Here is a 26,507-nt window from a genome sequence, read left to right on the forward strand (position 1 = left end):
AGCAGCTGAAGTTGGCGGCCAAGCCTTCTTCCAATGGGTCCACAGTCTCCTCGCAAGTCTTGTAGCTGGACAGGAGCCTTGGCTCCTTCGGTTTCTTCGAGGATCTCTCTAGAATGGGTGCAGGGGTCCTCCTATTCTAAAGGCCAGCTAAGAGCAGGATCTCCCACTAGCCAATGTCAGGTCTGCCCCACACACACACCCCAGCAGTGGTCCAATCAGGACCACTGGTGGCAAAATCATGCATACCACTAGGACACACTAGCACCAGTTTGTGGATTGAGACCAGATAGTCCCAGCCCACTTCCTGCCAGCAAACATGCATAGCAGTCCAGTAGCCCGCCAAAAGCCTGTGCTTTCCCCAGGCACTGGTAACCCTTTTAAGAATGTTCCTGGCCTCACAGGCCGGGAAGGCTAAAAGACAAGCTGGCTAAAGGGCAAGTGAAAAATCTCAAGGCATGGCCATGTTTAACCACTAACGAAAACCAAGAGTCCAGTCTATGGACCCTCCGGTCCCCTGCACACCCAAGTACTGAAAACAGGCCAATATTTCAAATGGTATTTTACACAAATAAATCTTAGTACATCTAATCCACAGATCAAATGCTGTAATATTCAAAACATGTTAATTCAATTTTCAATCCTGCAGTGGCAAGAGTGAAATTTGTGGTTGATGCGTTTCAGGGCTATATTCCCCCCCTCTTCAAGAGCAATTCACACTATGAGAAAGACCCAAAACAGTAGATGTACAAATTTATGATGATTATACATGTACTCTTGCATTTAAATATCCCATGCCTCTGAGCGTAACCACTAAACCATGACAACATGCCAAAGGGTTTACAGCATTAATCTTCGGTATACTGGTTAACCAACAGTGGTGTAAGCAAAACCCAGGTCAGTGCCTATAACCATTATCCACTCTTAAGTGATGCACACCTGTAAACTGGTGAACAATTATAATTGATGCCAGTACACAAAATAGTTCCATACCTGACCTTATTCTTGGATAAGGTAGTCTTGAAAGTCACAAAGTAGCCAGGATCTAGAGAATTAAGCCAAGTAGCTATTATGAACAAGGTCAACTTCATTATTGGGTAGACAAACTAAGCTACACCCGAATGTTCTAGTGACTTTCTTAGCTACACCCGAATGTTCTAGTGACTTTCTTAGCTAACACTCCAGTGTACGACGGTGGTGAGTGCAGAATGATCCAATGCGTTTTGACGCCACCTGGGCTGCAGCTAATGCATCACATAAGAGTGGATAACGGTTATAGGCACCGACATGGGGTTGACAACCTATTTCATACACCATTGTTGGTTCACCAGTAAACCCAAGATTAACTCAGTACACCCTTTGGCATTTTGTCAGTTTACGGTGGTTACGCTCACAGGAATCACATATTTAAATGCATTGGAAGAGTACATGTATAATCATTAAGCTTGTACATTTATCAACTAATTTGGGTCTTCTTTCTCAATAGTGTCAATTGCCCTTGAAGAATGGGAAATATAGCCATGAAACGCATTGAACACAAATTTCGCTCTGCAGGATTGAAAATTGAATAAACATGTTTTGAATATTACAGCATTTGATCTGTGTATTGGCTATACTATGATTCATATAAAATACCATTTGAACTTGACAGTTTTCAGTACTGTGTGCAGGGCACAGGGGGGGCATAGACTTTTTCATTGCATCAAGATCTCGCGTCGGCATTACCCCCCCCCTTGCAACCAAATTGCATATAACTTCTACAAGCATAAATTGTTCATAATTTGAGTGGATGTGCATTTACTATTTACTTTACCATGTTTGACCACTAGCCACGGTTAGTAGCCAAATGTGGTAAAGCTAAAACGAAATGCACCAAAAACAGAAAATATGTGACCTAGAGTAACCAAAAATCCCCTAAATTAGCCTAGGGCAAAACAAAAAGGGTACCCCATTGTACAATAATGAACAGTTACCACAAGTGATAACAAGATACTAAAAGGATTAACTAGATTAATGGAAAGATTATCAGGACATGCCAGTTTCCCCCCCTAACAGATGTGCAAAAGCCAGTAAGGCTTCACTGCACTGTAAAAAGAACAGGTCAGACCCAAAAATAAAAACACATAGTTTGGGGGTGTATAGAAAGGGAAGGAGAGGTGCAGTAAAGAGAAATCATTCCTAACACCATAGGAATTACATGGGGGAAAAATATGGGAAACCTCCATTAAAGAAACCTACTGTCCCACTAATAGTTAGGAAGAATCGGGCATGGGTAGGTAACCATTCACACCTGATCCACTTGACTGTTCACTATAAAAAGGTGTGGTCAGTCAGAGACATGAGCGAGCTGGGAATGCAGCCTGGACCGGTGAAACCCAGAGGCGGAGAGAAGCAGGAGTAAGAAGGCATGCGGAGATGCTGGAGCGGTCTGCATGGGCTGCAGCATGGAGAGGGAGCTGTGCCTTCAGGGAGCGATGCATGCATTCCGCAAGCTAAGTCAAGTGAAGTGGTTGTTCCCTTGGGGCCAGTGCCGAAAGCGCAGCAAGGAGACAATAGCTGAAAGTGCAGCAAACAAGAAATGCAGCGGAGCAAAAGGAGAGTAAAAAAACCCGAGCGAAGCAGAAAGTGAGAGAAAGGGAGAAGAATCAGTGAGGCAAAAGAATAAAAGTGCCGGCAGGGCAAAGAAGGTGAAAGGCATATCAGCAAAGTGGCGGTGGCATGTCAAAGAGAATGCAAGGAAAAGAAAGAAAAGCAGTGCAGAAAGCATCTGAATGATCAAAATAATGAGCGCAAAGCGAAGGGCTAGAGGGTCAAAAAACCTAGTGTTTTCGAAAGCCTCCGATTCTATCCCATGAAAGGAGGATTTGTGAATTCAAGACAGAACTGTGCCAAATCTGTTGCGTTTGGAAACTGGACGAGGACTAGCACTGGAGGGAGGTGGGGGAGTGGGGGCGGGAAGAGGGTGCACTCAAGAGACCCAATTAAGAAATCAAAGTACATCCTGATAAGGTTTTCTGTTTCAAGGTTGAAAGGGGCGGAACTTAAAGACATGAACCTTGTAAGAAGACTGGCTGGAACCAATCCGCGTTTCCATTTTTGTTGAACCACTATTTTGCTTTTTTTTTTTTTTTATTTATTTTTAGACGACTACCCATCACATTTTTGTATAGAGTGAGGGCAAGCATAGGTTTAGACACAGACTATCAGTTGATGGAATGATTCCTTTAGACTAAAGTTTAGAGCTAGGACCAGTTAAGCATTACACCAACCCAGGAACCTTAGTACATAAAGAACAATCCCACTTGAAGCGGTCTCTTGATACCATGCCTGTTCAAAATACAAATTATAAAAAGCTCAGACTTATGCAATAATTAAATTGGGGTCCGATACATATGTGGCATCTGCTTGCCAAGTCACCGGGAGGTCTAGTTTGGTCCTTCTCCAACAACCTACCTGGCCTCCCCTGTTGCCCATACCTGCGTACCAATCGAGGGAATGCGAGAAAAGCTCTTCTCTAGCCGCCTCATCTAAAGTGATCAAGGGCAGTTCGGAGCACCACCAGGTGCTCAGAGGGATGCGTCCCCTCCCTGGACTGTAATTTTTGTTAACTCTTGAGCTAGCCCGCCCAGCCTCCTCTGTATCACCTAAACTACACCACTTTCAATATAAATGCAGATTCCCCCTCCCCCCCGTACCCCTTAAACACCTCCCAGAGGGTCCAGATGGAGGCCACCATCCCCACATTACAAGCGAAACATTATGTTATAGTCTCTAGCACGTCGATATACCACATCAAATAACGCTTGGCTTTTGAAATGCCAATGGGGTCTTAGATTCTCAATCTGAAACTGCCACAGAATTGGGGAGTGGTCCGACAGTGTTCTGGGGAGCATAACGTAACTATCTGTACTACGAACCAGGCCAGGCCTTACCATTTTATCATCAATGCGGGAATTGCACGTGTGCAGTGGAATAAAAAGAATATTCCCAGCTGTATCCTTCTCCAAAGATCCAGCAGCCCAAGGCCAGTTAGACACCCCCCCCCCCCCTGTATTGCTCTAGCAGCCGAGGACAGTGCACCAACAATGGATCTATCCCATTCCGTAAGTACTATTGTGTTAAAATCCCCCGCTACAATTAATTGAGTGTGCAAGTATGATAGGCAATTACCCATAGGGAATGATAAAATCCAGGATCATCCGCATTCGGCCATACACATGACAAAGGAGACCAGATTCTGAGCCAGTTTCCCCCGACACTAACATCTCCCATAGGGTCTCTTTGACACAATGGCCGAAACCCCAGTGACGCATGTACAGCAATTGAAAAAACGCCACGTGAATATGACGTATAAAACCATGCATCTCCCGAGGACTTAGCTAGTCCCTCATTCAAGTTCCCCCATCAAGTGAGTTTGAGGGGGAAAAAGTCCCTGGCTGCACGACGCCCTCCATAAGCCACAATATTGCGCATTTTAGCATGCTTGTTCAGCCCCCCTGACTCCACCTCACAGCATTGCTCTCGTGGTGGTACCTTAGCCATTTTGTATCCTTTGCATGCATTCCCCCTCCCCCCCCCCCCCCCCCCCCAAGTAGAATGTAACCAGACAGTAATCAGTGTACTCTGCACATCTTTCAAAGCAATGTGAACCAATTTTGGTTCAACCCCTGACCCAAAAGACCCCAAACCTGCCCCACCCGCTTTCATGCTACACCCAACGCTGATCCCACTCCCCACTCATCAACATGGCACAATCTCATCTCCCCCACAGCCCAACCAGCAGTGAAATCCCCGCCGCAGCCATACCCCAGCTCCCACCACCTGTCACCTACCCGGAGGCACTTAACTCTGCCACTTCGTTGGTCCAACCCCTGTGAGCAACCCCCAACAGGAGGAGGCTCCTGTATACCAGAAGCAGCAGCAACTAGCCCATTTTGTTACCAAAAAAAGTAGAACGCGGGTGCTCTGCTACCACCTTACCGAAAACTCTGACCTTGTCACAACAGTTCTGTATAAATCACATCCTTAGCCAAACACGGTTTGGAAATCACACCATTGTAATGCTGCACTCCCCAGACCACCACCCTCTCAGCCTTTTGGCAGGGACTCAACAAAAGCCAATACTTCAGCTGGATCTGTAAGAAAAAAAAAATCTTATCAACATGCAGCTTAGAGGGGGTACAGCATAGCGTACTGTATTCACCCCCACCCCCTTTTAAATGCTTCACAGCCAAGAAAGTCAAGCCCACTACACAGATGGGGTAAAATCCTGTTAGAACACCACTCTGGGTTCCTTATAGTGCAAGTCCCCAAACTCACGTGCCCTGAGCAGAATGGCATCACAGTCACAATAGATCAGCAGTCTCGCAATGACAAAGTGTGAATTCTGCCCCGTCAAGGATTCTGCACCAACACAGTGAGTACGTGCAATCAAGAAATTGGAGGAAAGCTGGGAATCACCTAGGACCCATCTATTTATTAAAAAGGATTCCATGAACCGTTCCATATTTTGCACTGTCACAGATTCCAGGATTCAGACCACTCTTATGTGGTTACATCAAGACCTCGCTTCCAGATCTTCTTTCTTGTCCGTATTTCCTTCACCTCACGCTGCAGTCCTCAGATAGTCGGGTTACTGCGCTGCTCATATCTTCTAGCACCCCCATTCTGTGCCCAGCCTCCATTCTGTGCCCAGCCTCCATTCTGTGCCCAGCCTCGGAGGAGACCGCTTTCCTTCTCAGTCCTCTCCTGCATGCGGTCCATTTTATACTCATGCTATCCAACTTGGGTATTCACTGATGTAAAGCCGCTTTTAATTTCCGCTAATATTAGAGTCTGAAGTCTGAGCCAACCTAGCCGACGCTGCCTCTTCAGGATGTGGCCATAGTGCCTTTGCACAGACCTAAGCCTTACATCTGCGTAAACTGCAGGAGACACCGCTTCTTATTCCCTCTGGCCATCCAATGGCTGCTCACAGACACCAACAAATAGTGCAGTCAAGACTGGCTTTCAACAGGGAGGGGGGCAAGAGCCTGCAGGGTTACCAGGGCCACCAGACACCAGCAACTGACACCCCCTTTACAGGCGACAGCAAATGTGCCTAACAATGTTGGCCAGCCTTCTACGCAAAGAAAGAGGTCATCCTCTTCTAGTGGGAGTGGGGTGGAGGGCCTCACCTTCACGAGCCACTCTGACTTTCAGCTTCTGTACCAAAGCATGGCCACGCACAACTGTATCCCAGCCAGCACCTCAGAAAGCCAGCTTCACCCTCTCAGAAAGGCACTCTGACCAAAGGATCTCACAGCAACGCCCAAAAACTGGCACAACAGCATGCCCTCATCCCCAATCGGCCCGTCTCGTCACACTGAAACATAGCAGCCACAACCCCTGTGGAAAAACAAGGATGGAAAAACAATGATGCAGTCAGATTTTGATGGCAATCACCACTGCCGTACAACAGCACGTGTTCTGCCAAGCAAAGTCTCCTCCTCACTGCTGGTGTAAAGGCACACTAGCAACAGCGGTCTCCATCCACCTTATAGCTCCTCCACTCCCCAGGCCTGGAAGCACTAATTGCAGGTCTTGCTGCCAGCGTCGCTGCTTGTCCCGCGCTCACCAGTGGGGTTCCAGCCCGGGGAGTGCTCACCAGCAGGACGAGACACCACCCCAAGTCCCAGAAGAGTGCAGAGCCCCCCGGGTTCCGTAGGGCCTCATTAATGTCATCAAGCTGGTGCGCGCTCCCGAGGGGCCACGCGCCGGTTTAATGTCACTTTTTCCTATCTGTCAGAAAATCCTATCTTGCTGATTGAGCATGCGTGCACGTGCTCAGTCAGTACTTAACCGATAGGATTTTTTGACACCAGGCATGAGGTGTGCCCGTCTTTCTGGGGTCCCTGGGGTGATGTTTTTGTAACTTGACGAGAGCCAGGTGTTAGCGGAAAACCTGTGCAGTTCCCTCTGGGACCACTGCAAAAGATTTAGGCTTACAGGTGTTGGCAGTAAACCCACTTGGTAGCTGTCTGTTCCAGATTCACCTGGTAGCTGTGGCTGAGCAGTCAGACTTCTCTCAAGAAAAGTTAGGCAGTATGTGGAGTATACAAAATAGGGCAATTTACACAGTAGAACAAGCAAACACGGAACAGAGCTTGGGTGTAAACATATATAGGTATTTATTTATAACACATCTATGAAAAACACAGCAAACAACTTCAATCACAGTTACTATAAGTAAATCAATCCCCCTAACAATAGTTCGACAAGTCTAGGTTCAACTGCACCACTTATTTGCAGATAGAGGTGAATGCTTTAACCTAGATGGCACTCTAGTATTGGTTAGGATGGGAGAGAAAAGGCAGGGTATGAAATCAACTCGGTACCAACACTTTTACAAACAAATGCAAGGCAAGTAAGGCAGGGTCTACTGTAGATCGCAAGTTCAGAGGCCAGGCCCACTCGGAGAGAGGCAAGGCGATATGTCCCAAAAAGTATCACAGTGGAAATGCACTTGGAGTCTGTCGAAAATTGTTATCGAAAGATTGGACCAGTTCAGAACAGAAAGTTACGAAAGCTTGGAGGCGACCCAATGGAGAGGCGAGGATTAAGACACCTCACACTATCCGCCAAAAAGGGAAGCCAGTCGGACACGGTACCTTGTATGTGGAGAGACGGCTCTGGCGGGGGCAGTTCCTGGTGGTGGATGCAAGTCGGGGATTTGCCAAGAGAAGAGATGATCTCATCGTCCTAGGAAAGTTGAAGATCGTTGCACCACCAGGGAAGAGACCAGCCGCGGAGTGCTCCGTCACAAGGCACCACCTTTTGGTCGCGGTATGGGCTAGTGGCTATCCAGTTGCCAGGGTGCTCTGCACGGGCAATTCGACCACTACACCCTGGAAGCGAAGAAAAAGCAAAGGGGACTGGTTGTGCCCACCAGTCAGGGGAAGAAGACTCTCTGGCGGGGAGATCTCCTCTGTCGTCGGGGAGTGATGAGACGGTTCAGCAGGGCTCCACCGGAGGTGTCGTCGTTCCAGGTCGGCTCAGCTTTACCCTCGTCGGATTCTTAGGTCCTGTGGCGACTTCTGAAGATCCAGTCCCAAAAGCCCCGCTTTTATGCAGAAAACCCCCATTCATTCAGCCTAGCTGTCAATCAAAAACACGCTAAGTGGTGAGCGGGGTGGCTCACCACTTGGGCCAATCACACCAGAGTGCGACTTGAGTTGGCAAGGCAACTCAGTCCAGGGGGCCTAAACCCCCTCCCACGCTCCTGTGGTACCCAGACAGAATTGCACCACTTTGGGGGGCTTCTGTGCAGAAGCCCGCCAAAAGTGGAACAAAGGGCTCAACCTTTGGTTTAGGAGTCAGAGACGAACACAGACGCCATTTTAAAAAGCGAGTTCTGGCAGAAATACCGACCGATAGATTTATTTAAGATAAATAAACCGGTGGTATGTTAGAGATTAACGAGAAAAAGTATCAACCTCCAACAATGGAAAGAATCCCATAGGGTTATATTCGGGGTCGAATATAACAAGTAGTTTCCACTGCCACCAGCCAAAACTCGACGAGGGGGGACGGGACAGTGCCCCCTCGAATAACAGACCCTGGGGCAATCGAATTACCCCTACTAGTACGTCCACAATAGGATGGTTTGTACTAGTTCTGTTAGTAAATTTAGGTCTAGTAAAGCCAATGGTGACTTTACATGCCCTGGGAGACAGTAGTCAGTCCCAGGGTATGGAGTCTATGGTGGGGATCCTCTAGGACGCCCCAGTGTTACGGCACGGAGGGTGTGGTGTAACACATAGAAAAACCTATGAGACCCTATGGAGTAAAAGACCCCATAGCCCATAGAACACATTGACATTCAAAGGAATTAACCATACTCATGTCCAAGAGTGGGCGAAAAAGTCTCACTCTTGGCAGGATGGGAAAAAAAACAAACTCCAGAAATCCAGCAAAGCTGCTGGGGGACTCACTAGGTTAGGAAATTCAGCCTAAACAGAGAATTCTCCCTAACACCAGGCTCACTAAAGTAACAGAAGGTGAAGCCGCATTACAAGCGACTCTAAAACAGATGCAAAAAGCACAAACCCAGCCAACGAAATGCAGTGGACACTATTTATAAGCTCCCAGAATTCTAATAAGCACTAAATGTGCAAAACATGAAAGAATTCATCCCAAATATATATGTATGTGTATGTGAACTAAGTGCATTATTAATGTGATAATGCACTTAGTTCACATAAACATACATATTCAAGTCCGGCTGTCTGCACATGCGTTGTGCATTAGTTTCCTTGTCAAGGCTACACTCTACACAGAGCAGCTCGTAAAATGACACCAGCAAACCTCTCATCTCCCAGAGTTGAAAAGTGGAGTTTATTGACTCTTGTTATTAAGGTCAAAAGCCCAATTCAGTAGAAAGCTCCAATCAACACTTTGTCCGAGAGGGGAAAAAAAAACACGTAATATGCACTGCTGCAAAACCTATTTTCAATATTCAGTATTACACAAATAGCAAAAAAAGTCTGGTAACTGAATTGGCCCATGTTATGTTCGAGTGAAGACTGCATACATGGTTTGCAGTGTGCCCTGGTAATTCCCCAGCTCTCTATTTGGTGCTATGGGTTGCTGCCAGCTTGGTAAATCTCAGGCCATTCTGTGCCCAGGCTAAAGTTTGGGCCCTGTTGCGGGGTGCTGGATGTAGCTTGGACACAATGCTGTTCGTTGCAGGTTATAGCTGGGTGTTAAGGTATGGGTTTGTTATGGTATGGGTTTCTGGGTAAATCGTGGGCCCTGTTGCGGGGTGCCAGATGTAGCTTGTGCACAATGCAATTTGTTGCAGGTTATATCTTGCGTGTTAGTATGGGTTGCTGGGTATATCTTGGGCCCTGTTTCGCAGTGCTCGATGTAGCTAGGGCACGGTGCTATTCATTGCAGGCTATAGTTTGGTCTTATGATATAGATTTCTGGGCAACTCGTGGGCTCTGGGTGCTGAAAGTTTGTGCACAATGCTATTCGTTGTTCATCTTGATCCTTGCTGTGGGGAGTTGGGTTAATTGTGGACTCTGCTATGGGGGCGCTTAGTGTTTCTTGGGTCTTGCCTACTTATGTGGTATGCTAGTTCTGTCTTGAGCTCTATGCTATGGGTTACTTGGTAAACATTGGGCCCTATGCTGGGGTTGCTGAGCATACCTGGAGTACTGGGTTCTATGCTGCGATTGCTGAACATAACAGACCATCGCTTTAATGCCTACGACCTCTACCACCACAATACTCAGAAAATGTTATTCCACGCTGTGCCTACTGCATGGAAAGTGAGGGCATCTTCGTACAAACAGCATTACGGGGAGGCAGCAGGCATAGGGTGGGCCCATATTTTTTTGGATGGCTATGCCGTTGACGGGTTACCCAGCGCCTTTAAGTTCAATGGCTGCTTTTATCACGGTTGCCCCCAATGCAACCCATGATTTAAATCCACTAATAACAGCTCACGGGCACCTGTATTGTAGAACTATGATAAAGTGCATCATTGGAAGGCCTGGGGATGACAGTACGCACATTGTGGGAACATGAGGCGGTGTCCATGCTAGAATCTCATGCAATGCTTTCTGAGCACATCGAGCAACATCCTTTTCCAGACTCTGGTGCCGCAAAATGCCTTGTATGGGGCAGCACTAATACAGTGGCATTTTTATGACTTCAAAAAGCTGTAACCATTGTAAACAAAACAAAGGGGTACCCGGTAGGCTACCCTCAAATAATCTACAAGGATTTTAAAGACATTGAGCAGTAGATGATCTGGTGAAATTCCGGGTGTTTTCACAGACAGCTTTACTACCTGGTTCTACTGATGCAAGCGGATGGAAAGAACAAATTACCTACCCTTGGTAATGTTCTTTCTGGTGGATGTTCATCTCACAGATTCCTCATCTTTGATGTATTTGTACCCTCCTATGCAGTCTCTGAAAATATTTTGACAGCAGGGGGAGCTGTGCGGCTTCAGCATCCCATGACAGTTACCATGCCAACGTCCAGACGGGACGATGATAGTATAATAGCACACATTGCGCAACCTGTCTCAGGTCCTAGGTATTCCCTCTTTCTGCTCAGCAGTCTTGAAGAATTAAATAACCCGCATGGGCGTTGAAAGAGAAGTGATAACAAATTCACCAAAGGTCCGAGGGGTAGGCTGGGAGGGTGATGAGGGACCCGTGGGAGGAACATCCATCAGAAAAAACATGGGGAAAGTAATTTGTTATTCTAATGGATTGTGTCCTCCAACAGATTCCTCATCTTTGATAGCAGTTTTGGAGATAGAGGTGGGAGAAGTGGATTCTTTTGTGAAAGTCTAACACATGATATTGTGCAGAACCGCACTTCCAAAGTAAGCGTCCTTGCCCGACAGGGTGTCTAATCAGCAATGTTTTGAGAAATTATGGAGTGAGAACCAAGTTGTGGCATTGCAAATGTCCTTCACTGGTACACCTCTTTGGAGAGACGAAGTGATTGCCACTCCCATGGTGGAGTGGGATTTTCAGGGACATCTTTTACAGCAATGGAGTAGCACTCCGAAATGCATAGACTAATCCAACATGATAGAGTTTTTTGGTCACGTTTTGGTCATCTTTTAGATTGTCAAATGTGCCTAGTGCCTAGCCGTTGACATGTACCCCCACTTTCCTTGTACACAGTCAAAAATTGCTCGATAGGATTTACCCGCCTCAGCTTTACCCTTCCTCCATCCATGTACCCTAGCACATGCCAGCCTAAAGCTCACCACACTCAACCCCACCCCACTTCATCCACCCAGCCTGTCCCAACGACCTCACCCAGAAATTTCAGACCGCCCCCAATCACCCCACTAATACACCTAATTCCACCCAACCACTGCCTCTCAACAAAACCAACCCCCCACTACCTCACGTCACCCCATCTACAGCACCCACCCAATCATGTCACCTGCTCACACAACCTCATCACATTAGCTTGCCTCATCCAACATAATATCACCCCACCACCTCACTGACCCCAGGACCCCTCCCGCCTAGGCTAACAATAGCAGATACGCTTGAGGACCCTAGCGCAATACCTACCAACCCTGCTCATCCAGGCACAACATCCCATTTTTCATAACTAGCCCCAGAACACCATAGCTCACCCCAACACCCCACTCACACATGCTTGGTCACCTCAAGGTAACACCACCCACCCAACCCAGCGTACCCCAGCCACCCACCAGAGCTCACCCCAGGAGTCCACCCACCCAAGCATCTCAATAGCTCACCCACAATTGCTACCCCAGGATCACACCTAACCCTCTACCCACTCTTCCTCACTTAGACTCGCCCCTGCTGGTTGCAGCATCACACCAACACCCCCCCCCCCCCCCCCCCAAGAACCCACCCAAGCTCACTCCCATACCTTAGCCTACCCCATACCCTTGCGCACCCCATCAAACCATAGCTCACCCCCCAGCACAACCTACCACACTCCGGAACCCTAGCTCATCCAAGAATTCACCTCAATGCATATGCAATCAAAACAAGCACAACTCATTCAACATAGCTCATCCCAGCAGACCACCTATCCAACCACCGCCAAAGTCCCCCAGAAAACATGAGTTCACCCCAGCGCCCCATTCTCCCCAGTCACACAACCTCCCTCACACCTCACACAACCTCACACACCCCACCAAACTTCAACAAACCATTTTGCCTCATCCTACACAAGCTTACCCAACAAAGTCACCTCGCCCTAGCTCCCCAGCATAACACCGACCCACCGTAGCTCTCCGCAGCACGCCACCCATCTACCCCAACTAATCCCTGCATAAACCTCCCGGCCTAGCTTGCCCTGGCACAATACTTTTTGTAGCTCACCCAGGGCACCATAAGCTGCCTCCGCAAACCAATCCACACACCAATCCCAGCTTGCATCAGTACACTTCCGACCTTTCCCCTCTCCAGCTCACTACCCACCCAAGCTCACAACAGAGCTCACACCAAAAAAAACATTCCACTCACCCCAACTCTTACTAGCGTACAATCTACCCACCCTAGCTCTACCTGTGCAGTACAACCACCCTCCTCTAGCTCTTAGTAACACCCCCTGCACCCTAGATCAATCCAGCACAAGATCACTATAGCACCCCATCTGTCAACTCAAGCTCACCAAAGCATCCAATCATCCTATCCACCATAATCTCCCCCCAACACTGCACACATTTGAACTCATCTCAGCCCCTGGCCACTCACTCTAGCTCACCACAACACAGCACCCACCCACCCACCTAGTTCATCAGGTACAACATCCACAGACCGTAGCTCACACCAGCAAAACGCCCCAGCCTAGCATGACACAGACTAGCACGCCGATCCCAATTCACCCCAGAAAACCATCCATTCTATTTCACCCTAGCCCCACACCCACCAAAGCCATTCCCACCAACCCCACCCGCCTAACTTAATTCACCTCATCATCCCACTGGACTTAAGCTCATACCAGCACCCAGCCCACTTAACCTAGCCACGCAGCATCTGAACAAGCTTAAATATCTTATCATAGCACATCACCCACCCAAGGATACTAGAGCAAATAACGTCACTGTGGCTCATCCAAGCACGCCACTGTAACTCACCCCAGCACCCACCCAGCCTAGCTCATCCCAGCAGCCCGACCACCCACACACCCACATAAGCTCACCCAAGCTGTATAGCCAAGCACCCAATTACATCCCAGTACAGGCTCCTCTCAAGACATCACACACCACCCTAGATTACATCTTCTTGATGCCCACCCACTGCATCAATTGAGCAAACCCTAGCACACACGCATCCCATAGCGCACACACAAACACGCATCCCATAACTTGACCAGCACAACAAACCCAACAGAGCTAAAAGCAGCATACTTTAAGGGCCTCATAAGTTCAGTGGCACAGCAAAAAGTGGTAATTCCATTACTGCCACCTTTTTGGGCGGTAGCAGAATTACCGTCATTTTTCACAAACCACCTATACATTTGGATATAAAGTGGAGGATTTACCCCCAGCAACAAATCCGCCGTGGTAAATCCACCACAAATCTCCATGGAGTCATGTGCACTACACTCACGGGGAATTGCACCACATTACCACCACTTGTAATCCCATGGTGCACTCATGGGACCAGTGGCGGTAATGGTAATGAAGAATAGGTGCCACTGAATGAACACCAAACATGTAAATGGGGCCCTTTGCACCCACATTAGCACAGCCCAGCAGCCCACTCCCTACAGCGTTGCGCCCAAACCAGGTCACTGTAGGACCTCCACCAACCCTAGCGCCTCCAAGCACTCCACCCTCCAACTCTAGCTTGGACCTGGCACCCAACATGCCCCAGATCAAGCCAGCAACTCAACCACCCCCAGCACAGCACTGACCCACCGCAGCTCACTCGCTGCAATGCCCACTCACCTAGGTCACCCCAGCATAGCCTCCACCAATCCTGGCACAACCAAGCACAGCACTGACCCAACTTCGGTTTACTGCGATAGTTGGATAGTTGGATCCGGACCACAGATACCAGAATGCATTTGGTGGGGTACCCACATAAGGGAGCACATAAAACATTGCACAGCGGCTCCCGAAACACAGGTCAAGCATGTCTGAAAATTCCTCGCGGTGAATGGTGTAGGTTGTCCAATGGTTAAGGCACAATGTTTGGAAATTTAGGGAAGTAAACAGAGGCAGGCGACGGATTTGTGAGCGATTTCAGTGCCTGTAGACAGGGCACAGCATAGATAGAACGCAAACTCTATGTGCAACGAAGCGTGATGTTAATTAAGAATTGTTGCGACAGGCACTGGGCATCGTAACAGTTGTAATAAATGTATCTGGAATTAAGAACAGTTGAGCATTGTGCACCCTGACATGATGTGCATGCACGACCAGGAGGTTGCTAACTGATCGCTTGTAGGGAGTGCATTAGCTCCCAGAGTTATCTTGCCCTGAAGAAGAAACTAAAAGTTATGCGCACATTGTTCATTATTTAATGTTCAACAGGATTAGGTCGGTTTAGGACGTTTTGACCACATGCAAAAGTTTGCATGGTCAAAACGTCCTAAAAATTCTACCACCAAAGGTTTGACCACCAAAAGTTCAAACCTTTGGTGGTAGCATTATAGGCAAGTATAAAAAATAAAAGACTGCGGGGTCTCCCCCGCAACACCCCGCTCACTATACTGTGTGGTATAGTGAGCATGGTCCCGCAAAACCATGCTCACTATACCACACAGTATAGTGAGCGGGGTGTTGCGGGGGAAACCCCTGCAGCCCCCGTAGCATGCACGTGTCTTTGCATGAGAAAGGTGCGAACTTTTGGTAGTTCGCACCTTTCTCATGCAAAAGATTTGCCTGCGGTAATTCAGCCGCGGGCAAATCACTCTGATTCGATTAGGTTATGATCCCGGCTCAAACACAAGCGAAGAAAACAAAAGAATGCCAGTCTGGTGACACAATGGTGTCCCCTCCAAAAACATTTGTTCTTGCAGATACCCCGATTACTGGACAATCAACACACTTGTTCTGCGACAAAATCGTACAGTTTCTCCTCATGGTGTATGAAATGGTAGGACGATCCTATCATTTTTGCCAACCGCACGTTGCACCCTGGAACTTGGAGTTCCATATAAAATTTGACATAATAAATACTACGAGCTCCAAAATGCAGAAGCCTGTAGCGCTATGTAAATGCAGAAAGGAATACTAAAAGTGTGCAGTGGACCTCTGCTGCACCAGACTGTATGCAGACCTATCCACATTGGCCTCTTGGTGGCCCCCACACCTAACACCTAGTGGTGAGCCCCCCACAACCATGGAGATTCACCGGCTGGCAAATGGGAGAGTGATAAAAGTTAGGGCATTCTGGAGTGAAGAGGATGGCAGGAGGCAGAAGGACATTGGCCGAATACTGGGGCAAGATGTGAGGGAATGTCCAGAGGCAAGGCTGGATAGTGGGAGGCAGGGAAATGCTTATATGCACAGGTTTGGGGAGTAGTAGCCCTCTTTGTTTGCTCACTTGAACGGTGTAGAGTCCTTTAGTACTGTTGCTGCCTTTCCAGGTAAGTTTGTTCTTAAATAACTTACATTTGCTTCCCATTTTGCTTACTTATGGCAACTTATTCAAAAGTCACTTCCATGGTTGGAATTGTGCTGTAGAAAGACCAGGCCATATTGCCTCTGATGTTTGTGTGTACCTCCACCCACCGCCAGCCCCTTTTGCCCCCAGGAAGCCCTTTTTACTGTGACCATAAAATGGCCAGAGAGAACGCTGCCATTAGTGGAACTCTGCTGCATCAGTCTATATGCAGACATGCCCACATTGGCCTCTCAGCCCTTGTGGATGTTTCTCCATGCCCCCCTGGGCTCTTTAGCACATGCGCGCATCCATCCGCTCACTCCACTCCCCGCCCCCACTGCGGTACATGCCCAGGCTTCTTCCCTCATGTTCCGTATTCAGTGAAAGCTTTCATGTTTAACCTGCTAAGGTCGATAAACGAGCACCATACTCTGTTAGATAATCTGTTAGTAATGAGCAGTGCTCAGAAGCCTGTAGCGCTATGTAACTGCAAAAATAAATACTAAAAGTGTGCAATGTGTGTGCATGCTCAGTCATGACTTATAGTTAAATGGTGGGGGCAGGGCCGCCGAAATAGTAGAGGCATCTTTGTACAGAGGAAAGCAGTAGGGGCAGGGAAGGGGGCCCTTAGGGCAGTGTCTACACACCTCAGCCATTTTACACCGGCCCAGGGCGTTGGGGGGTGGCCCCGCCTTAGATCACATTTAATGTGGTCGAGGCTCAGTGCTGCCCGGATGAGCCATCTCCCCCAGCAGTAAGATGAGGTGGGCAGAGCAAAGCGCAACGCATGCTGGTGTCAGGGAGAAGGGAAGGGGTGCCTGGCGTTCTACAAGACCCTCATTCATGGGGGATCTGGGCTGGGCGCCTCACATCAGGATCAAAATTCAGAGAGGCAGGCCCCTTTTGTTGGAGGGACGATTTTCTCACACCCCAGTCTATATTTACACAATCTACTTTCCTCATTTTGCCATTAACATGCCCGCCCCCATTAAGAAATTACCTGCAAATAAAACACCTCTGAAGAAAGCACATCAGTGTTTGGGCTGCCGTAAGAGGGCACTCTGCACCCCACCCACGTGTAACAGCATACTGCCGGGAACTCACGGGGTCTCAGTCCCTGACTCTTTAAGCAATGCCCCCATCTCTCTATAGGCTGCTACTTCCTAAAGTGCCTTAAACATTGCCCCCTCAGCGCACACACGCTGGCTGGGCATTCAGAAACCTCCACCGAGCTCCGCGAGGCTCGGGCGAGGTTTCAATCCACTTGGGTATGTCATCAAACTGAAAAAAGAAATTGTTTCCATAACCTTTCACTCCACGGGCAAATGCCTGCTCTCGGTAGGATTTTCTGAAGGGTAGGAAAAAATGACATGTCAGGCTGTCAGATTTTCCTACCCTGTCACTTTTTCCTACCGCTGGTTGGCTTGGCCAATACCTGCTCTTGGTAGGATTTTCTGACGGGTAGCAAAAAATGACAATTCCTGTTAGATTTTCCTACCGTTAGGATTTTGACAGATAGCAAAAAGTGACATTACACAGGCAGCATGTTCCCTCCTCCAGCTCCAACACGGCCAGCCTGCAAGAGTCCTCAACATTGGCCTGCAGAAACCTTGCAGCGGTCGACTCCACACCCAGTCGTCCAAAGATCCACCGCTCAGCCAAAACAGATACAGGCCTCCCTTCTCCTGGTTCTTGCACTCAGAGACAATCTTGGTTGCAAGCTCCCCCCAACCCATCCAGTCTCAACGACCATAGTCAAACAAACCACTGCAAATCTGTCACTTGCCAGGCATTTGTGCTACCCAAGAAGCAGGAAGTGATGATAGAATTGGAATAGCAAACTTACAAGGGAGATTGGGGGGGGCAGGGCATGCAGTAGAGAGAGGTGAGTAGAGTTCTCCCAGATTTACTTTTGGACTATCAGCAGACCATAGCAATTTTAACAGAGAAGGTCTTCTATTCCATGCATTTGGCATTAGACTACAAATAACGGCGCTTCTTGCAGATATGCAGTCTATTATGCACTGAGCCCCTTTGAGAAAGGGGTGGTAGTGAAGTGGTGTAATGCCTTAAACATTGACAGACTAGGAAACCCGGGCTCAAACCCCAGCTTTGCACACTGGACCCTAATCTGCGATCCAGAAGGAAAAAAAAAAAAAAAAAACTACCAGGCTCTGCCAATTTTGGATCACTTGCCAGGGTTCGATTCTGGGATGTGCCTTGAAAATCTTACAGTTCGATTTAGCCTACAATGCTGCTCATTGCCAAAAACCCACGCATTGCATATAATAATGAGACATGCAGACCTTAAGTTCAGAAGTAGTTGACCAATATGTTGGTCATATACACGTTACTTAAGCAAGGCACGATTCTGTGTAAGCTGCTCAGATAGCATACGTTTCCCACTTTTGGAGGCCTGTGAACACACTTATTTGGCGACCAGAAACTAGGATTACCACTGAAGGGTGCTGGATACTGAATGCTCATCGATTCGATCAGCCAGTCATGGGGAGGCGACAAAATGGTTTAAAAACACATCAGGCTACGAGTTCTAACAATAATCGAAATCAGGAACTAAAAAAAAAAAAAAAAAAAAAACACTAAACAGCTGCCCTTTAAAATTAACCACTGTCCACTCAATAGTTCTATAAACTCAAGAACGGTCTCGTCCAATCTTCCTTACCTTTCCCCATACCCTGCTAACCATCCCCTCTGTCGGTGAGATTGGCGGCCTGGTCCCTCAATAGTCCAATAGGATCCAGTCCTTCTGCGCAATCACCACCAAGCATATCCCCCCTGCACTACCCTGTGGGGCCACACCCACCTTTTGGGCAGTTTGCCGCTGCCCTAAACTTAACTGTTGGGTGGCAGACCTCACCCCTTCACTTGGAACATCTCCCTTACCAGTTGCCTACCCAAAAAGGCACCTCTGGCACTCCCATCTCCTCCCCTACCCTGATTGCACAAAATCCTACACACACTTTTTTCCTTTTCCCTGCACAACCCCAACCACCCTTTTTTCTTTTCCCTACACTTGAACGTACTTAATATAACAAAGGCCTAGTAGGACCGCCTTTTGCTTCCATTTATTAATCGTCAATTTTCAATGTTCATTTGTTCCCCTTACGCCTTGAAACACTGTCTTGCTGTATAATCGCCGGGCAATCCAAACACATCTGTCGACATTCTGTTTTACACGTGAGAGAAAGGCACCCATCCAGCCCTGATATTTAACGAAATCTCCCACTCTTAGTTTGCCTAAAGTTAGATGGGGGGCGATTGGAGAGTAACAAGTCCAAGAATCAAACTTAGCCCACACAATCACCTGCCCACCTTACATCCAACTGGGGACTCACACATACTAACATGCGGTCCCCATTCCGCAGATGCCTTTTCCTTTGCATTCTGGTACTTTTAGTCATGAATTTTCCATAAATACCGAACAGCTAGTCGGCGAATGCAAAAAAAAAAAAAGCCAGTAAAGTACTAATAACTCCCCAATATAAGTAGGGAAGAGTTGAAACACTGCAGCTGTAAACTAGCTCGTACGTGTAGGACCAGTCACTGCCCAAAGTCCCGCTGCTTCTATCCGCCACCCACACACCTGCTTGGATTAGGCAGAGGATTTCAATGGTGGGAGGGGTAACAATTACCTTTCCTGTTCTCGGAACAACCAGTTCTCGAAACAACCCCACTCCTGTGGTTCTAACGTCTCTACTCGACAGCAATTTGTGCCTTCCAGAAGTTTCGGAACTTTAGTAAACAAACACTGCCTGCGCCGACCTTTTAATGTTTTTTAAAGAACCCGCCCTCCTCTCACTCCGTGCATACGTCACTTCCTGCGTAATTCAAACTCTACTGTAACCAGGCAACGAAAAGCAATGGGAAGCTCTTGCCGGAAGTGGATGTCGTACACAGCGCCTGGGGGGCGAGGGTGGACGTATTTGAATAGGTGCGCCACAAGTTCCTAACGCTATAAAAATACCCCGAAAACATTCATACTTAGTGACATATTCAGCACGACGCATGTGTTTATAATAAAAATACGTCGGTTCTTTTGTTAAATAAAATGAATAAAACAGCTAATGCGAGTGCGTTCATATTAACACATTACATAACATTACCACGACCAAAGAGCGAACTAGCTCTTATAAATAATATATTTTTTAAAGTAAAGTTTGTCTGTTTCATCACATGGAATTGGGAATCTCAAGTTTCCCTTTGCCATGTGTTAAGATCTGTCTCCAGTCCCTAGTCTTCCATTCTTGGAACTTGGAAGGTTCGGGAGTGCGGTGATCGGTTGACGGTTGCGGACGGAACATACCTGCCTACGTTTGAAAATCAAAAACCCTGAGATTTATGCCCGCAAACAGCCACACAAGACTCCGCCCCTTTGCACACGGCTCCGACCAAACACGCCAAAAAGGTAAACTCGGTTGTTGTAGCCGTCATTAGAAACACGTTTGCAGTTTGCACTTTACAGAAATGCAATACATTTAATTAAATTGGCTATTCATAACCACCCAAATTGCATGGGACGAATGGCATACGCCTGCCATAAAATCAATACCCACACAAAACCAAGAGACGATATTTTCTTCAGATAGTGGTTTTGAAAACGTTAAAATGTGTGCATGTTTTAAACTCCCAAGAACCAATACAAAGGTATTCCCTGGTGTTGTGGCCGGGCCACCGTCTCACGTGCGCGCACCTCGCTGCTCTGTATAAATATATGGAGAAGGAGCAGCTTCGTAAACGTCTGCTTTATTCCAACTGCCTCTTGAAATGTGATGTAAAGTCACCTTCCAGTAATAAGACCACCACAGGAAGGTACATCGATAGTATGGAGTTAACACTGGGACGTCCGCTCCGCTGGCAAGGTAATCAAATCCAACTGCCTCTTCAGAATAGTACACAGCCCCACTTGCATAAACAAACATTCCACAACACGCACCACACACTACTACATAAGCCCAGTGACCTCACCCATCACCCCACTCATACACTCCAGAACCAACTATGACACACCTCCCTCCCTTCAGGACAAAAAAACCAAAGTAAAGTGCAAATCACACATACAGTGATAACTAAGCACAACTGAACACCAACCAAAGCTAAACGCGATACAATAAACCCCCAAAATGATAACTCCTACTACCAAACATCCAATGCAAAAACAACCAATGAAAACCCTCTACCTTACCTAAAGTAACTAAATTACCTTCAAAACTGGAAGAAAAAAAACAGGAGCACAACATCAAAATAACCAAATGCACCCTAAGGTAAGCTACGGACACCAGGTAAGAGTTTACCAGTTTATTCTGGACCCCAGAGGAGCAGGCCACCGCTGGGCAATCAATCAAACAACCAACTGGCCCGTGTGGAATGTTGACCCATGAACATTGAACAACATTCCACACGCGCCATGATACAGAATACAACATATCTTCTCCCCTTATTGTTCAACATCACAAAGTATAACTACAAATTGCAAGAAATTAAAAATTTTGAACAAGAAAAATTAGCAAGGAAAACAAGAGCAATCCGCAAGGAAACAATAGCCGGTTCAGGCTGAACACAGCCATAAATGCACATTGAAACATCATTAACACAGTGCAACAGATATCCATATATTCATTCCATGTGACTCCTAAACCATGATGCACATTAACGCACAAAGTCTCTGAGTCTAATAGGAGTTCCACATCTTCTCACAGGCTGCCCCAACTCTACAACCTCACCTCTCGACACATTGAAATCCGCAGGTCTACTCAAACTCGGTTCATCCACAACAACACCTGAAGTCTGGCTTCCCGTGGCACACTCGGGAACACATGCACTCCTTTCACTCCTTTCTCCAGGTACAAAATCAAGCACAACACTTCCTTCACCATCCAACCCATCACTGTCCCCCACAGGTGTGGAATTGGTTCTGGATCCATCAAGCACCACCACCCGCCTCTTACTCCATACGAAACCATCCTCCAAATGCACGTAACCTTTACCACTCTTGACTACTTTCTTAGCAGGAAAGAATACACTACCACCCTTTTGGACGAATCTAGGATCCTTTACATAGACCAACTCTCCCTCCTTGACTTGCAACTCTTTCCTATTCCTTTGGGACAATCTTACAGCTTCCTGGCGTGACAGAATTTTCCGCTGAACATTGTTCAAGTTCAACTCACACGGACCACCACCACCTAGCACCATGGATCTCAAAGTAGTTCCAGGTTTGCTTCCCCTCATCAATTCGAAGGGTGTCCTACCCGTGCTAACAGAAGGTGTCCTGCGATGAGCCGACACATATTCCGACACCACCCCCTGCCACTCAAGCCCACTTGTCAAAGCCAACTGAATGGCATTCTTAATCATGCCATTGACTCTTTCCACCAAGCCATTGGCACTTGGGTTATATAAAGCAGTGCGATTGTGTTCTATACCATACTGCACCAAAAATTCCTTCATGAGTTTGGAGGTAAACTGCACACCGTTGTCCGTGACCAGATTGGCAGGAATCCCTTCCCTATCAAATACCTTTTTTAGGAAAGCTATAACACACTCTGTGGTCACCCTGCCAAATGCTGCAACCTCAACCCATTTGGATGTATAATCCACCAAAACCAAAAGAAACCTGGACTCTGGTTCCAAACATTCAAAAGGGCCCATGATAGCTAAAGCCACATTCGACCACACTTCTCTAGGAATATCAACAGGGTGAATAGGCTAAGGGCGAACCACTCTGCTCTTGTCACTCATGGCGCAAGAATGACACTCCTTCACTACCAACTCCACCTCACGGTCCATGGCCGGCCACCAATACTCCTGCCTCAGTCTTCTTTTGGTCAAAGAACGACCCAAATGCCCCTCATGGGCCAACGCGACAATCCTCCCCCTCAAGCTGATGGGTGGAATCAATTTCGTTCCTCTCGATACACCCCAGGGACCAATGGCTAACTCGTCCAACACCTGGGAGTAACCCCTTCCCTCTGGTCTATCCTTAACTACCTCCCAACCCTTGCCAAGGCCCTCCTTGACCCAACACAACTCAGCATCATTTTCACTTTCAGTGGTCCAAAGAGACTTGTGAATGGCAGGAATAACACATGCAACTTGGAACTCCTCCTCTTCTCTCATACCATCGCCATGAGGATTCCCCAATTCTGCAGTAGGCAACCGTGACAATCGGCTACAACATTTTGTCTACCTGGCACATACTCCATGGTGAAGTTATACTCCTGAAACTCCACGGACCATCTGGTTACCCTCAGAGATACTGCCCCAACCCCTTTGGTGGAAAACACATGCACCAGGGGCTTATGGTCAGTCCTGACCACGTATGGAATACCCCAAAGGAACGTACTGAAGTGTTTAGACGCCCAGGTCACTGCCAAAGCTTCTCGCTCAATCACAGAATACCTTCCGTCAGCCTCTCTCAAAGTCCCAGATGCAAAAGCCACTGGTTTGCACTCCCCTTCACACCATTGTTCCAAGACCACACCTATTCCAACTTCGCTGGCGTCCACAGTGAGAATGGTTTTGTATTTGGGGTCAAAAGACCTTAAACATGGGGCAAGATCCACAATATTCTTCACAGCCTCAAACTCCTCACCACACTTGTCAGACCATCGGTGAGATTGGCGGCCTGGTCCCTCAATAGTCCAATAGGATCCAGTCCTTCTGCGCAATCACCACCAAGCATATCCCCCCTGCACTACCCTGTGGGGCCACACCCACCTTTTGGGCAGTTTGCCGCTGCCCTAAACTTAACTGTTGGGTGGCAGACCTCACCCCTTCACTTGGAACATCTCCCTTACCAGTTGCCTACCCAAAAAGGCACCTCTGGCACTCCCATCTCCTCCCCTACCCTGATTGCACAAAATCCTACACACACTTTTTTCCTTTTCCCTGCACAACCCCAACCACCCTTTTTTTAAAAATTTTGAACAAGAAAAATTAGCAAGGAAAACAAGAGCAATCCGCAAGGAAACAATAGCCGGTTCAGGCTGAACACAGCCATAAATGCACATTGAAACATCATTAACACAGTGCAACAGATATCCATATATTCATTCCATGTGACTCCTAAACCATGATGCACATTAACGCACAAAGTCTCTGAGTCTAATAGGAGTTCCACATCTTCTCACAGGCTGCCCCAACTCTACAACCTCACCTCTCGACACATTGAAATCCGCAGGTCTACTCAAACTCGGTTCATCCACAACAACACCTGAAGTCTGGCTTCCCGTGGCACACTCGGGAACACATGCACTCCTTTCACTCCTTTCTCCAGGTACAAAATCAAGCACAACACTTCCTTCACCATCCAACCCATCACTGTCCCCCACAGGTGTGGAATTGGTTCTGGATCCATCAAGCACCACCACCCGCCTCTTACTCCATACGAAACCATCCTCCAAATGCACGTAACCTTTACCACTCTTGACTACTTTCTTAGCAGGAAAGAATACACTACCACCCTTTTGGACGAATCTAGGATCCTTTACATAGACCAACTCTCCCTCCTTGACTTGCAACTCTTTCCTATTCCTTTGGGACAATCTTACAGCTTCCTGGCGTGACAGAATTTTCCGCTGAACATTGTTCAAGTTCAACTCACACGGACCACCACCACCTAGCACCATGGATCTCAAAGTAGTTCCAGGTTTGCTTCCCCTCATCAATTCGAAGGGTGTCCTACCCGTGCTAACAGAAGGTGTCCTGCGATGAGCCGACACATATTCCGACACCACCCCCTGCCACTCAAGCCCACTTGTCAAAGCCAACTGAATGGCATTCTTAATCATGCCATTGACTCTTTCCACCAAGCCATTGGCACTTGGGTTATATAAAGCAGTGCGATTGTGTTCTATACCATACTGCACCAAAAATTCCTTCATGAGTTTGGAGGTAAACTGCACACCGTTGTCCGTGACCAGATTGGCAGGAATCCCTTCCCTATCAAATACCTTTTTTAGGAAAGCTATAACACACTCTGTGGTCACCCTGCCAAATGCTGCAACCTCAACCCATTTGGATGTATAATCCACCAAAACCAAAAGAAACCTGGACTCTGGTTCCAAACATTCAAAAGGGCCCATGATAGCTAAAGCCACATTCGACCACACTTCTCTAGGAATATCAACAGGGTGAATAGGCTAAGGGCGAACCACTCTGCTCTTGTCACTCATGGCGCAAGAATGACACTCCTTCACTACCAACTCCACCTCACGGTCCATGGCCGGCCACCAATACTCCTGCCTCAGTCTTCTTTTGGTCAAAGAACGACCCAAATGCCCCTCATGGGCCAACGCGACAATCCTCCCCCTCAAGCTGATGGGTGGAATCAATTTCGTTCCTCTCGATACACCCCAGGGACCAATGGCTAACTCGTCCAACACCTGGGAGTAACCCCTTCCCTCTGGTCTATCCTTAACTACCTCCCAACCCTTGCCAAGGCCCTCCTTGACCCAACACAACTCAGCATCATTTTCACTTTCAGTGGTCCAAAGAGACTTGTGAATGGCAGGAATAACACATGCAACTTGGAACTCCTCCTCTTCTCTCATACCATCGCCATGAGGATTCCCCAATTCTGCAGTAGGCAACCGTGACAATCGGCTACAACATTTTGTCTACCTGGCACATACTCCATGGTGAAGTTATACTCCTGAAACTCCACGGACCATCTGGTTACCCTCAGAGATACTGCCCCAACCCCTTTGGTGGAAAACACATGCACCAGGGGCTTATGGTCAGTCCTGACCACGTATGGAATACCCCAAAGGAACGTACTGAAGTGTTTAGACGCCCAGGTCACTGCCAAAGCTTCTCGCTCAATCACAGAATACCTTCCGTCAGCCTCTCTCAAAGTCCCAGATGCAAAAGCCACTGGTTTGCACTCCCCTTCACACCATTGTTCCAAGACCACACCTATTCCAACTTCGCTGGCGTCCACAGTGAGAATGGTTTTGTATTTGGGGTCAAAAGACCTTAAACATGGGGCAAGATCCACAATATTCTTCACAGCCTCAAACTCCTCACCACACTTGTCAGACCATTCAAACCTAACACTTTTTTTTAACAACGCACTCATGGAAATGGTTTTGTCAGAATAGTTAGGAATAAACTTCACATAGTATTCAGCTAGCCCAAGAAATGCCTTAAGCTGCTCCTTATTGGTGCACGCCGGGGTATCCTTCAACACCTGCACTAGCTCTGCCTTGGGACTGATTCCTTGGGCACTAAGGGTATGACCCAAATATGTAACTTTATCCACCCCCACATGACACTTGCCAATTTTAATGTCAAACCCTTTTTAAAAATAAATTTCATCACCTCATGCACCCTACTGTCATGTTCCTTCCTACAACCACCCCACACCAAAATGTC

The 26,507-nt window shown here is 47.6% G+C and overlaps 1 protein-coding gene across 2 annotated transcripts in view; it reads right to left on the reverse strand.

The window, feature by feature from the left end:
• Positions 1 to 19,995, reverse strand: part of LOC138521831 (histone H3-like centromeric protein A) — a 213,173-nt gene extending 193,178 nt beyond the window's left edge. The window contains exon 1 of one of the 2 annotated variants that reach the window (XM_069634950.1): positions 19,766 to 19,995. The gene's annotated coding sequence lies outside the window, so the exon portion shown is untranslated. Of the gene's footprint in view, positions 1 to 18,795; positions 18,886 to 19,765 lie in introns of those variants that run through there. The other variant, XM_069634951.1, reaches the window with a different exon arrangement.
• Between the last annotated feature and the right edge of the window lie 6,512 nt (positions 19,996 to 26,507).

This window comes from Ambystoma mexicanum, chromosome 13, assembly GCF_040938575.1.
Source record: "Ambystoma mexicanum isolate Mex_15411 chromosome 13, UKY_AmexF1_1, whole genome shotgun sequence".
NCBI lineage: Eukaryota > Metazoa > Chordata > Amphibia > Caudata > Ambystomatidae > Ambystoma > Ambystoma mexicanum.